Source organism: Triticum aestivum, chromosome 3B (genome assembly GCF_018294505.1).
Source record: "Triticum aestivum cultivar Chinese Spring chromosome 3B, IWGSC CS RefSeq v2.1, whole genome shotgun sequence".
Lineage (NCBI taxonomy): Eukaryota > Viridiplantae > Streptophyta > Magnoliopsida > Poales > Poaceae > Triticum > Triticum aestivum.
The window spans coordinates 548,703,521-548,716,420 of NC_057801.1; positions in this window are offsets into that span (position 1 = coordinate 548,703,521).

Consider the following 12,900-nt stretch of genomic DNA (forward strand, 5'->3'; position numbering starts at 1 on the left):
TGGGGTGGTTTGCTTTACTATATCCTCATTCTGACAGGTATTACTTCACATGTTCATGCTTACACTGGCTTCAATTCCTTTCATATCTCCTGACTTAGCTGGGGTGCGAAAGACTATCATGCCTGAAATATATGCCCTTCTCACAAGTCCGAGAGTGGTTTCCATGGATGTGTCATTCTTATATCCGGCGCTGATAACATTCCATGGAATTGTGAACAAATTTTCTCGATGGACACAAAAATCTTTTTTTCTCTTTGCATGGGGTTTCTCAAATAGATGCAGGTCCTCCGGGTTCAAAACAGTGTTGTGAATCATATCCATTTTCCTGGCAGACTCTGACTATTGTGGAGAGTTCTGAGTCATCTTGGTTGGATACACTTTCTTGAGTATCAGATCCATACCAAATATTTGACTGTCGCCTGTCATGACCAGTATAAAAGTGTACGACCTTTTAACGATAGTATTCACAAACTTGACTGACAATGGTTTTGGCAGAAGAATCTTGTTCATGTCAGGCTATCCTTTATCCGATTCCCATGTTTGAGGGCAAATGCTTCAAGTCTGTTGTTTAATATTCTGATTACTCATTATATCGGTATGGCCATGTGGACCATGGGCCATGTAATGCTTTAACAAGTCGCTGGAGTCAAACTGTTGAATTGGCTTTTGGTCTGACATGACAGACTTGGATAGTCGATACTGGCAATTCTGAGCATCACAGTTGGCTGAGCAAGTTGCATTGATAGGAGGTCCTTACCACAACAGAGTAGTCCCCTTTGGTGTATGTTCCTGTATTGTCGGTCTTGCTCCTCTTTTCTTTGTCTAGATCTTTTGCTGGAAAAAGCTTGACTATATATATATTCTTCTTGTGACTATAGGTACTGTCGTATGCAATATTCTGACAATCATACTTTATCCTTGTTCATGTCTCGGGTCATATAATATATACCAGGTTCGTGTGTGCTTGTATGAAGCCAATTGTAATCATACAAGATAGTGACAAAGGCTAATGATATCACTTTGTCGGGTGTGAGGAAGCTGGCCTTAGTAACGACCGCCAAGATTGTGGTCCCATGTTGTTTTTTTTCCAAAGCTTGTAAGTCCTTGCATCACCCATTGAGGTGTATAACTGAATTTCTTCCTCTTGTATAACTGGTGAGGTTGTCGGATCCTTACCGTGATTTCATTATCATATGAGTGATTTTCATGAACTTGGTAGCATGCTCACAGTATATATGGAAGTATCTGATTCCCAAGGCAGACTTGTGTTCTGTCTGATTCTTGCATCTGACCGGACTATTGCGGATTTGATTCTTGAGATGCACTGCCATATGTTGCCAACTTACTGTGTAATATCTTGCACCAGTGCCGTACTGAGGAAGCTTGTGCTTAAAATCATCGTGCCGAGGAAGACTGAATAACTTGTGCATGAAGCTTTTATCTGACAGCTTGTTGAAGAAGACTGGGTACCGTACTTCAGAAGCTTCCCCCCTTAATGGCTTGCTGGGGAAGACTTGGTACCTTATGCCAGAAGCTTTTGCGGTAGCTTACTGAAGAAGCCTTAGTATCTTACACGGAAGACCATCCACATATCATACTCGGGAAGATTGAGGAGCCTTGTATTGTAAGCTTCTCTGGTAGCTTGTGGAGAAAGATTGGGTTGCATACACCTGAAGCTTCTCTATGTGATATGCTGAATGAAGGCCTATATATACCATCTTAATATTTCTACTGCCGATTACTTGTATGAAAATGTTGTTCGACTATCCTTCTTGCTGAGTACTGAATTCATAGAATAATCTGGCTCGCTTCCGGAGAACATGTTTCAAATCTTACTCATAGCAAAACCAAACTTGTATATGAACTATACCTTCGACAGAAACTGTACTATTGGTCTGGTGCATAATTTGTCTTTCGGTTGATTTAATCATTATTGTTGTGGAAATTGCACATGCAGACAAACTTGATGCTGATAATCAAGCTAGGGTATCATTTGCATTCTGACCAGATATTCCCAAAATAATACAGTCGGCTGAGAAGTCCATAGTGCTTAACTAAGATTCCAAATATTTTAACTCCTTTTTGATTCTTCGGTGTCGGTTGATGAGCAACTTCCATAAGGGAAAAAATACGGTAACACCGAAGGCCCCAAGAAATAAGCAAAAGAAACAAATGAACAAATGCACACAAGGCAATCAAGATCACGTACAAGTAGTATCATATTTTACTACTATTCACAAAAATAATATGCATGCATACTTAAGCACACAAATCTCGCATGAACTCCGGTACTACAATCTAATATGTTGTGACGATGTGCATGAAGGAGAATCCACGTGTGGAGGGATTGGTGTAAACAGAGCTACACCAAGCGCTGGCTGAACACCAGTTCCATCTGGACGGACATGGAGGCAAGGACGGACTTGGCGATAATGTAGCAGAACACGGAGGTGACAACCACATCATCATCAAGCGGACAGAAGGAAACCGTACACGTCCAAAGAATGGGGGTGACCGGGTCATATGGTGATACGTCTCCAACGTATCTATAATTTTTGATTGTTCCATGCTATTATATTATACATCTTGGGTGTTTTATATGCATTTATATGCTATTTTATATGATTTTTGGGACTAACCTATTAACCTAGAGCCCAGTGCTAGTTTCTTCTTTTTTCCTTGTTTTTGAGTTTTACAGAAAAGGAATACCAAACGGAGTCCAATTGACCTGAAAATTTATGGAGATTGTTTTTGGACCAGAAGAAGACCCCCTGACTAGTTCCCGACACCAACACATCTTATATATCCACAAACTTCCAGAACAGAACCTAGATCGGGAGTTCTACCGCCACAAGCCTCTGTAGCCACCAAGAACCAATCGGGGCCCTGTTCCGCCACCCAGACGAAGGGGGGATCCATCACTGGTGGCCATCTTCATCATCCGGGCGCTCTCCATGACGAGGAGGGAGTAGTTCACCCTCGGGGCTGAGGGTATGTACCAGTAGCTATGCGTTTGATCTCTCTCTCTCTCTCTCTCTCTCTTTCTCTCTCTCTCGTGTTCTTGATATGGCATGATCTTGATGTACTGCAAGCTTTGCTACTATAGTTGGATCTTATGATGTTTCTCTCCCTCTACCTTCTTGTAATGGATTGAGTTTTCCCTTTGAAGTTATCTTATCGGATTGAGTCTTTAAGGATTTGAGAACACTTGATGTATGTCTTGCATGTGCTTATTTGTGGTGACGATGGGATAATCATGTGATCTGCATGATGTATGTTTTGGTGATGAACTTGCGGGTTCTGTGACCTTGTGAACTTATGCATAGGGGTTGGCACACATTTTCGTCTTGACTCTCTGGTAGAAACTTTTGGGCACTCTTTGAAGTTCTTTGTGTTGGTTTGAATAGATGAATCTGAGATTGTGTGATGCATGTCATATAATCAAACGCACAGATAATTGAGGTGGCATTGGAGTATCTAGGTGACATTAGGGTTTTGGTTGATGTGTGTCTTAAGTTGTTATTTTACTACAAACTCTAGGGCTGTTTGTGACACTTATAGGAATATCCCAACGGATTGTTTGGAACGAATAATTTTGAGGTGGTTTCGTACCCTACAATAATCTCTTCGTTTGTTCTCCACTATCAGTGACTTTGGAGTGACTCTTTGTTGCACATTGAGGGATTGTTATATGATCCAATTATGTTATCATTGTTGAGAGAACTTGCACTAGTGAAAGTATGAACCCTAGGCCTTGTTTCGAAGCATTGCAATACCATTTTCGCTCACTTTACTGCTTGCTACCTTGCTGTTTTTATAATTTCAGATTATAAAAACCTATATCTACCCTCCATATTGCACTTGTATCACCATCTCTTCGCCGAACTAGTGCACCTATACAATTTACCATTGTATTGGGTGTGTCGGGGACACAACAAACTCTTTGTTATTTGGTTGCAGGGTTGTATCAGAGAGACCATCTTCACCCTATGCCCCCCACGGATTGATAAACCTTAGGTCATCCACTTGAGGGAAATTTGCTACTGCCCTACAAACCTCTGCACTTGGAGGCCCAACAACGTCTACAAGAAGAAGGTTGTGTAGTAGACATCAAGCTCTTTTCTGGCGCCGTTGCCGGGGAGGTTAGTGCTTGAAGGTATATCTTTAGATCTTGAAATCGAATCTGTTAGTTTCTTGTTTTATCACCAGTTTAGTCTATAAAATAAAACTACAAAAAATGGAATTGAGGTTGCCTCATATGCCTCATCTTTTTAATATCTTTCGTGAAAATGATGTAAAGGAAAATTGTGCCCAAGTGTTGGAAGAAGAAGTTCATAAAATGTTTGGCATAAAATATTTGAATGATGTGCATGTTTGCAATGTTGTAAGTATGAATTCTTTGAATATCCATGATGCTGATGATATGCAAAGCCAAAATCTTGGGGATGCTATGTTTGATGAAGATGATATTTTTAGTCCCCCAAGTTTTGATGAGCACAATTATTATGATTATAGCATGCCTCCTATTTATGATGAATATATTGATGAAAGTGGGTTTGGAAGAGTGTCAACTTTAGGAAGTAACGATCCCACTATTTTGGAGGGTGTTGAATCTTATTGTGATAATTATGAAAGTGGATTTGGAGAGGTCATGACTTTATTTAGTAATGATTCCACTATTTTGGAAGAGGTTTCAATTGATTATGATGAGAACAAAGTTGCTACTTATGACGATTATTGTGATGACTCTTATGTTATAAAAAGTAGTGATGATTATATTTATAAAACTTGTCATGATTTTGATTACCTTTTTTATGAACATTACTCTTTTAATGTGGAAACAATTTATAGTATTCGAGTTTCTTATGATACTCCCACTATTCCGAATGAGAAGAATTTTGCTTATGTGGAGAGTAATAAAAATTCTATGCTTGTAGATCATGATAATAATGATTCATGTGATGGTTATATTGTTGAATTCATTCATGATGCTACTGAAAATTATTATGAGGGAGGAATATATGCTTGTAGGAATTGCAATTTTCAAGTTTCCTTTCTACGTGTTGAAAATCTTGAAGTTATGCTTGTTTTGCTTTCCTATGCTAGTTGATTCTTGTTCCCATAAGTTATTTGCTCACAAAATCCCTAGGCACATGAAGTGGGTTAGACTTAAATGTGTTAGTCATATGCTTCATGATGCTCTCAATTCTTATCTTTTATGTGAGCATCGTTAAAATCACCATGCCTAGCTAAAAGGCATTAAAGAAAAACGCTTGTTGGGAGACAACCCAATATTTACCCCTACTGTTTTGGTGTGTTCACATGATTATTCTACTATAGTAATCATGTTTTATAGCTTTTGTTTCAATAAAGTGCCAAGTAAGACCTTTGGGATGGCTTACGATAATAGTTGATTTGATCTTGCTGAAAAACAGAAACTTTTGCGCTCACAAAAACAATTTTCATAATTCACAAAAGCGTGATTTTAAGTTTATTATTTTTGCATAAGATTAATAAACAAATTACTTATGACTTCCTAATTTCTCAGGATTTTTGGAGTTACAGAAGTATTCGAGAGTTACAGATTACTACAGGCTGTTCTGTTTTCAGATTTCTATGTGTTGTTTGCTTATTTTGATGAATCTATGAGTAGTATCGGAGGGTATGAACCATGGATAAGTTGGAATATAGTATATATAACACCAATATGAATTTATAATGATTTCACAACAGTACTTAAGTGGTGATTTATTTTCTTATACTAACGGATCTCATAAGATTTTCTGTTGAGTTTTGTGTTGTGAAGTTTTCAAGTTTTGGGTACAGATTCGATGGACTATGGAATAAGGAGTGGCAAGATCCTAAGCTTTGGGATGCCCAAAGCACCCCAAGGTAATATTCAAGGACAACCAAGAGCCTAAGCTTGGGGATGCCCCAGATGGCCTCCCCTCTATCGTCTTCGTCTATCGGTAACCTTACTTGGAGCTATATTTTTATTCACCACATGATATGTGTTTTTCTTGGAGTGTCATTTTATTTGCTTGCTGTTTGAAATAATATCCCAAGATAAGAAATTCTTAAATGTTAGAGAGTCTTCACATAGTTACATAATTATTCGACTACTCATTGATCTTCACTTATATCTTTTGGAGTAGTTTATCGTTTGCTCTAGAGCTTCACTTATATATATTTAGAGCACGACGGTGGTTTTATTTTGAAGAAATAGATGAACTCGCATGCTTCACTTATATTGTTTTGAGAGTCTTAAACAGCATGGTAATTTGCTTTGGTTATGAATTTAGTCCTAATATGATAGGCATCCAAGATGGTATAATAAAAACTTCCATATAAAGTGCATTGAATACTAAGACAAGTTTGATTCCTTATGATTGTTTTGAGATATAAAGATGGTGATATTAGAGTCATGCTAGTGAGTAATTGTGGATTGTATAAATACTTGTTATTAAGTTTGTGATTCCTGTAGCATGCACATATGGTGAACCGTTATGTGATGAAGTCGGAGCATGATTTATTTATTGATTGTCTTCCTTATGAGTGGCGGTCGGGGACGAGCGATGGTCTTTTCCTACCAAACTATCCCCCTAGGAGCATGCGTGTAGTACTTCGTTTCAATGACTAATATATTTTTGCAATAAGTATGTGAGTTCTTTATGACTAATGTTGAGTCCAAGGATTATACGCACTCTCACCCTTCCACCATTGCTAGCCTCTCTCGTACCGTGCAACTTTCGTTGGTACCATATACCTTCCTCCAAACAGCCACCATATCTACCTATTATGGCATTTCCATAGCCATTCTGAGATATATTGCCATGCAACTTTCCATCGTTCCATTTATTACGACACGCTTCATCATTGTCATATTGCTTTGCATGATCATGTAGTTGACATCGTATTTGTGTCAAAGCCACCTTTCATAATTCTTTCATACATGTCACTCTTGATTCATTGCACATCCCGGTACACCGTCGGAGGCATTCATATAGAGTCATATTTTGTTCTAAGTATCGAGTTCTAATTTTTGAGTTGTAAGTAAATAAAAGTGTGATGATCATCATTATTAGAGCATTGTCCCAGTGAGGAAAGGATGATGGAGACTATGATTCCCCCACAAGTCAGGATAAGACTTCGGACGAAAAATAAAAATAAATAAAAAAGAGGCAAAAAAAGAGAAGGCCCAAAAAAATGATGAGAGACAAAGAGAGAAGGGGCAATGTTACTATCCTTTTACCACACTTGTTCTTCAAAGTAGCACCATGATCTTCATGATAGATAGTCTCCTATGTTGTCACTTTCATATACTAGTGGGAATTTTTAATTATAGAACTTGGCTTGTATATTACAATGATGGGCTTCCTCAAATTGCCCTAGGTCTTCATGAGCAAGCAAGTTGGATGCACACCCACTTAGTTTCTTTTTGAGCTTTCATACACTTATAGCTCTAGTGCATCCGTTGCATGGCAATCCCTACTCGCTCACATTGATATCTATTGATGGGCATCTCCATAGCCCATTGATACGCCTAGTCGATGTGAGACTATCTCCCTCTTTTTGTCTTCTCCACAACCACCATATTCTCTTCCACTATAGTGCTATGTCCATGGCTCACGCTCATGTATTGCGTGAAAGTTGAAAAGGTTGAGAACATCAAAAGTATGAAACAATTACTTGGCTTGTCATCGGGGTTGTGCATGATTTGAATATTTTGTGTGATGAAGATGGATCATAGCTACATTATATGATTTTGTAGGGATAACTTTCTTTGGCCATGTTATTTTGAGAAGACGTGATTGCTTTATTAGTATGCTCAAATTATTATCATTTTTATGTCAATATTAAACTTTATTTTTGGATCTTGTGGATCTGAATATTCTTGCCACAATAGAGAAGATTACATTGATAAATATGTTAGGTAGCTTTCCACGTCAAAAATTCTGTTTTTATCATTTATCTACTCAAGGACGAGCATGAATTAAGCTTGGGGATGCTTGATATGTCTCCAACATATCTATAATTTTTGATTGTTCCATGCTATTATATTATCCATCTTGGATGTTTTATATGCTATTTTATATGATTTTTGGGACTAACCTATTAAGCTAGATCCCAGTGTTAGTTTCTGTTTTTTCCTTATTTTTGAGTTCTACAGAAAAGGAATACCAAACGGAATCCAATTGACCCGAAAATTTATGGAGATTGTTTTTGGACCAGAAGAAGACCACGGAGCATCGGAGATAGACCAGAAGAGTCCGGATGCCACCACGAGGGTGGAGGGCACGCCCCCCTACCTCGTGGCTACCTTGTGGACCCTCCTGACTTGTTCCTGGCGCCAACACCTCTTATATATCCCCAAACTTCCAGAATAGAACCTAGATCGGGAGTTCCGCCACCGCAAGCCTCTGTAGCCAACATTAGGGATTTGGTTGATGTGTGTTTTAAGGTGTTATTTTACTACGAACTCTAGGGCTGTTTGTGACACTTATAGGAATAGCCCAATGGATTGATCGGAAAGAATAATTTTGAGGTGGTTTCTTACCCTACAACAATCTCTTTTTGTTCTCCGCTATCAGTGACTTTGGAGTGACTCTTTGTTGCACATTGAGGGATTGTTATATGATCCAATTATGTTATCATTGTTGAGAGAACTTGCACTAGTGAAAGTATGAAACATAGGCCTTGTTTCGAAGCATTGCAATACCATTTTTGCTCACTTTACTACTTGCTACCTTGTTGTTTTTATAATTTTAGATTATAAAAACCTATATCTACCCTCCATATTGCACTTGTATCACCATCTCTTTGCCGAACTAGTGCAACTATACAGTTTACCATTGTATTGGGTGTGTTGGGGACACAAAAAACTCTTTGTTATTTGGTTGCAGGGTTGTTTGAGAGAGACCATCTTCACCCTATGCCTCCCACGGATTGATAAACCTTAGGTCATTCACTTGAGGGAAATTTGCTACTGTCCTACAAACCTCTGCACTTGGAGGCCCAACAACGTCTACAATAAGAAGGTTGTGTAGTAGACATCAAAAAGCGGTTGAAAACAAGGCTTGCTGGCATTTCCCTTTTCTGATAGCAAAGATCAGTAAGGGTTGCCAAAGCGGTGAGTTGCATGGCATGATCCAGGATAGAAACATGTTTATCAACAAAACGATAGGGGTGGCTGGCGAAAAGATATCGGCGAGATACCTAAGCACAATCCGGGAAATGGCGTCTAGAACACTAGGTACCTTAGCATCACTCCGCTGGGACAGAGATGACACCAAACACCGAAAAGCAGGTATCCAAAGCTGGATGGTGCAGGTAGTGGATCGAAACTGATGCCACCTACACTCACATGGTTAACTGTTAGCGACAAGATATCAAGTCTATATGCATGCTATGCAACAACCAAATGCAGCAATCAAATGCAACAAACTTACTAGACTCTACACTACCATTTTTCTAACGTTCGTGAAGACTAGAGCATCCTACAACGAGACCTGCTTTGATACCAACTATTGTGGCACACCGGTTCAGAGATATCGGAATGCCCTGTATTCCAGCCAAGAGATCAAGTCTTATGGAATACGTCACTGCTTGGCATAGAACTAATCAACTCTTTATTACAAATACTCGGGGTACAAGGGTTCGAGTATTATAATGGAATATATCAGCACAACAACACTATGCCTGTGAGGGTAGCTCTAAGCTAGCAGTGGCACAACTCATAGCAGCGGAATAACTGCTAGCAGCGGAACAACAACGACGGTGATGAACTCCACTCCGGAGGGACTCTGACTGTAACGCGCATCCTGGCTCACAAACTCGGGATCCTCAACAAACAAGCAATCACGACATGACCTGCAAACTGGCATGACCCACCACGTGAGTATTACTTGCAAGCTCACAACAACCAAGGCAATCAATATCATCGCATTTACAGGTTAAAGATTAATGATGAACATGATAGCACCAAATCAATACGAGATGAGCATGGCATGAACATGTTACTCATGATGTGAAGAATGATGATACTAGCATGCAGCATGCTTACAAATATCATGGACCAACTCGTAACCACCATAGATATGCCAATCTTACTTACCATCATGGTCATCACGGGATCACTTCATCATTATCAAGAATACCATTGTGATCCTCACAAGATCACCTTATTGTTGGAAATATGCCCTAGAGGCAATAATAAAGTGGTTACTATTATATTTCCTTAATCATGGTAAATGGTTATTATTCATGCTATAATTGTATTGACCGTAAAGTTAAATACATGTGTGAATACATAAACAAATATCGTGTCCCTAGTGAGCCTCCACTAGACTAGCTCATTGATCAAACATGGTGAAGGTTTCCTAACCATAGAAAGGAGTTGTCACTTGATGACGGGCTCACATAATTAGGAGAATGCTGTGATGGACAAGAACCATATGTTAGCTTAGCATATGATCATTTAGTTTATTGCTACTACTTTCTTAATGTCAAATACATATTCCTTCGACCATGAGATCATACAACTCCTGCATACCATAAGAATACCTTGTGTGTTATCAAACATCACAATGTAACTGGATGATCATAAAGATGCTCTACACGTATCTCTGAAGGTGTCTGTTGAGTTGGCATGAATCGAGATTGGGATTTGTCACTCCATATGACGGAGAGGTATCTCTGGGCCCTCTCGGTAATACAACATCACGAGAAGCATGCAAGAAAAGTAACCCAGGAGTTAGTTATGAGATGATGTATTACGAAATGAGTAAAGAGACTTGTCGATAACAAGATTGAACTAGGTATGGAGATACTGACGATCGAATCTCGGGCAAGTAACATACCGACAGACAAAGGGATCTACGTATGTTGTCATAAAGGTTCGACCGATAAAGATCTTCATAGAATATGTAGGAACCAATATGGTATCCAAGTCCAGCTATTGGTTATTGACTGGAGAAGCGTCTTGGTCATGTCTACATCATTCTCGAACCTGTAGGGACCGCAAGCTTAATGTTCTTTGATGATATAATATTATATGAGTTGGTGACCGAATGTTGTTCGGAGTCCTGGATGAGATCACAGACAAGATGAGGAGCTCTGGAATGTTTCGTAGGTAAAGATTGATATATAGGACAATACTATTTGGTCACCGAAAAGGTTTCAGAATATACCGGGTATTTATCAGATCAATGAAAGGGGTTTCGGGAGGCCCTGGGAGATTATTGGGCCATATGGGCCAAACGATGGGAGCACACTAGCCCACAAGGGGCTGGCGCGCGCCACCTCTAGCCGCTAGCCTTGGGTAGAAAAGGAAGGAGAGGAGTTGGCCTCCCATTGCCTTCCCTCTCCTCCCCTTTCCTTGCCCCCGAGAGAAAATAAGGAACGGGCGCGCCTATACGGGACGAGGACAGCCATGGTGACGCATGTGCCGGTGCTCTGGCGTGAGCAGAGACACACGAAGCGAGGGGCAGCGTGGCCAGAGGGTTCACGCTGCACAGAGAGGCCACTAGGGCGGTTGGGAAGGCTCGAGACGGACGCGTCCGACCATCCATGGTGGAGCAAGACACGACCTTCTCTGGACGCGTCCTGCACACCGTGTAGGATGCGACCGGAGAGGGGGAGAGAGGTCCAGGGTGATGAAGACATCACGGGGGAGCTACTGGACATGGTTAGATAGCGATAGCTCAAGCGAATAGACAAAAATAGGGGACTCATATGCCAGAGCGTGCGTTTGTGCATGCTAGTGGCGTGATCACCGCGTGAACACGACGGTGCCCCATGCTATGATATTCAAAATCATGTCTAGGAGATAGGTTATTCACCATGGAGATACAAAAGGCAAAGGAACAAGAACATGAGGGCATGAGGTGACCAAAGAGAGTTCCAAGCCAATACAGCAGGAAGGTATTTGTACTGGGGTGAGGGAGGTGTAACCGGGGATAAATGCTGGGCTTTGGCTGGGTTTGATCATACACTAAGATGATCACTGTGTCCAACTTTCAGTTCAAATGGAGAGCTCTAGGTGGCACTTGCTTCACAAGGCACCACACAGGACAGAAATGAAGATGTTGAAGTAGCACTCACATAAATGACTAGATTAAGCTGAATTTTGGTGGAGGCTAGTCATTTGGGCATATGAACACTCTTTAAAAATTTCATACCATTTGGACATGTCAAAATGGTACTTCCTTCACAGTGGTTCTCTCTGGACAAGAACTTGGAAAAAATTCTAGAGGAATATTGGCTAAATGAAATGATCTCAAATTTGGTATAGGGAGGTTATATAGGTAGGAGAAGGTCCTAGTAAATTTTAAGCAATAATTATGCATAATAAAATTTAGTTGCTTCACAAACTGAAAATATGACCAGAATCAAAGATTGGATGTTAAGCTCACCTCGATGATGGAATGATGCTCAAATCTTGTGTAAATTGGTAATTTGAGCATATTGAGATCATGTAAAAATTTCAACTCATTTTCATAATCCTCTCTAGTACCTCCTTCACAAAGTTCCTTTGTGGGCAAAAACTTTAGAAATTAGTTGAGGAATATTTACTAGGCAAATGAAGTTGAATTTTGGCATGTGGCAATAATAGGGATATAAAAGAGTGCCCAAAAAGTTTTAGGTTAATCAGAAAGATATTAAATGACACCTCCTTCACAAAATGCCATTCAGGGAAGAATAGAAAAAGGAATATTTGTGAATTATTTTTGAACTAAGCAAGGAAGGATTTTGACATACCTGAGGAAGACATGTCCAAAAGGATTTATGAGAATTATTTGGTTCTTTTTGGGGGTGACTGAAATATAGGTTGCTTCACAACCTAGAGCAAATAGGTTTGTTCCTTTAATAGAGAAAGGAATATTCCCAAGAAAAAGAACA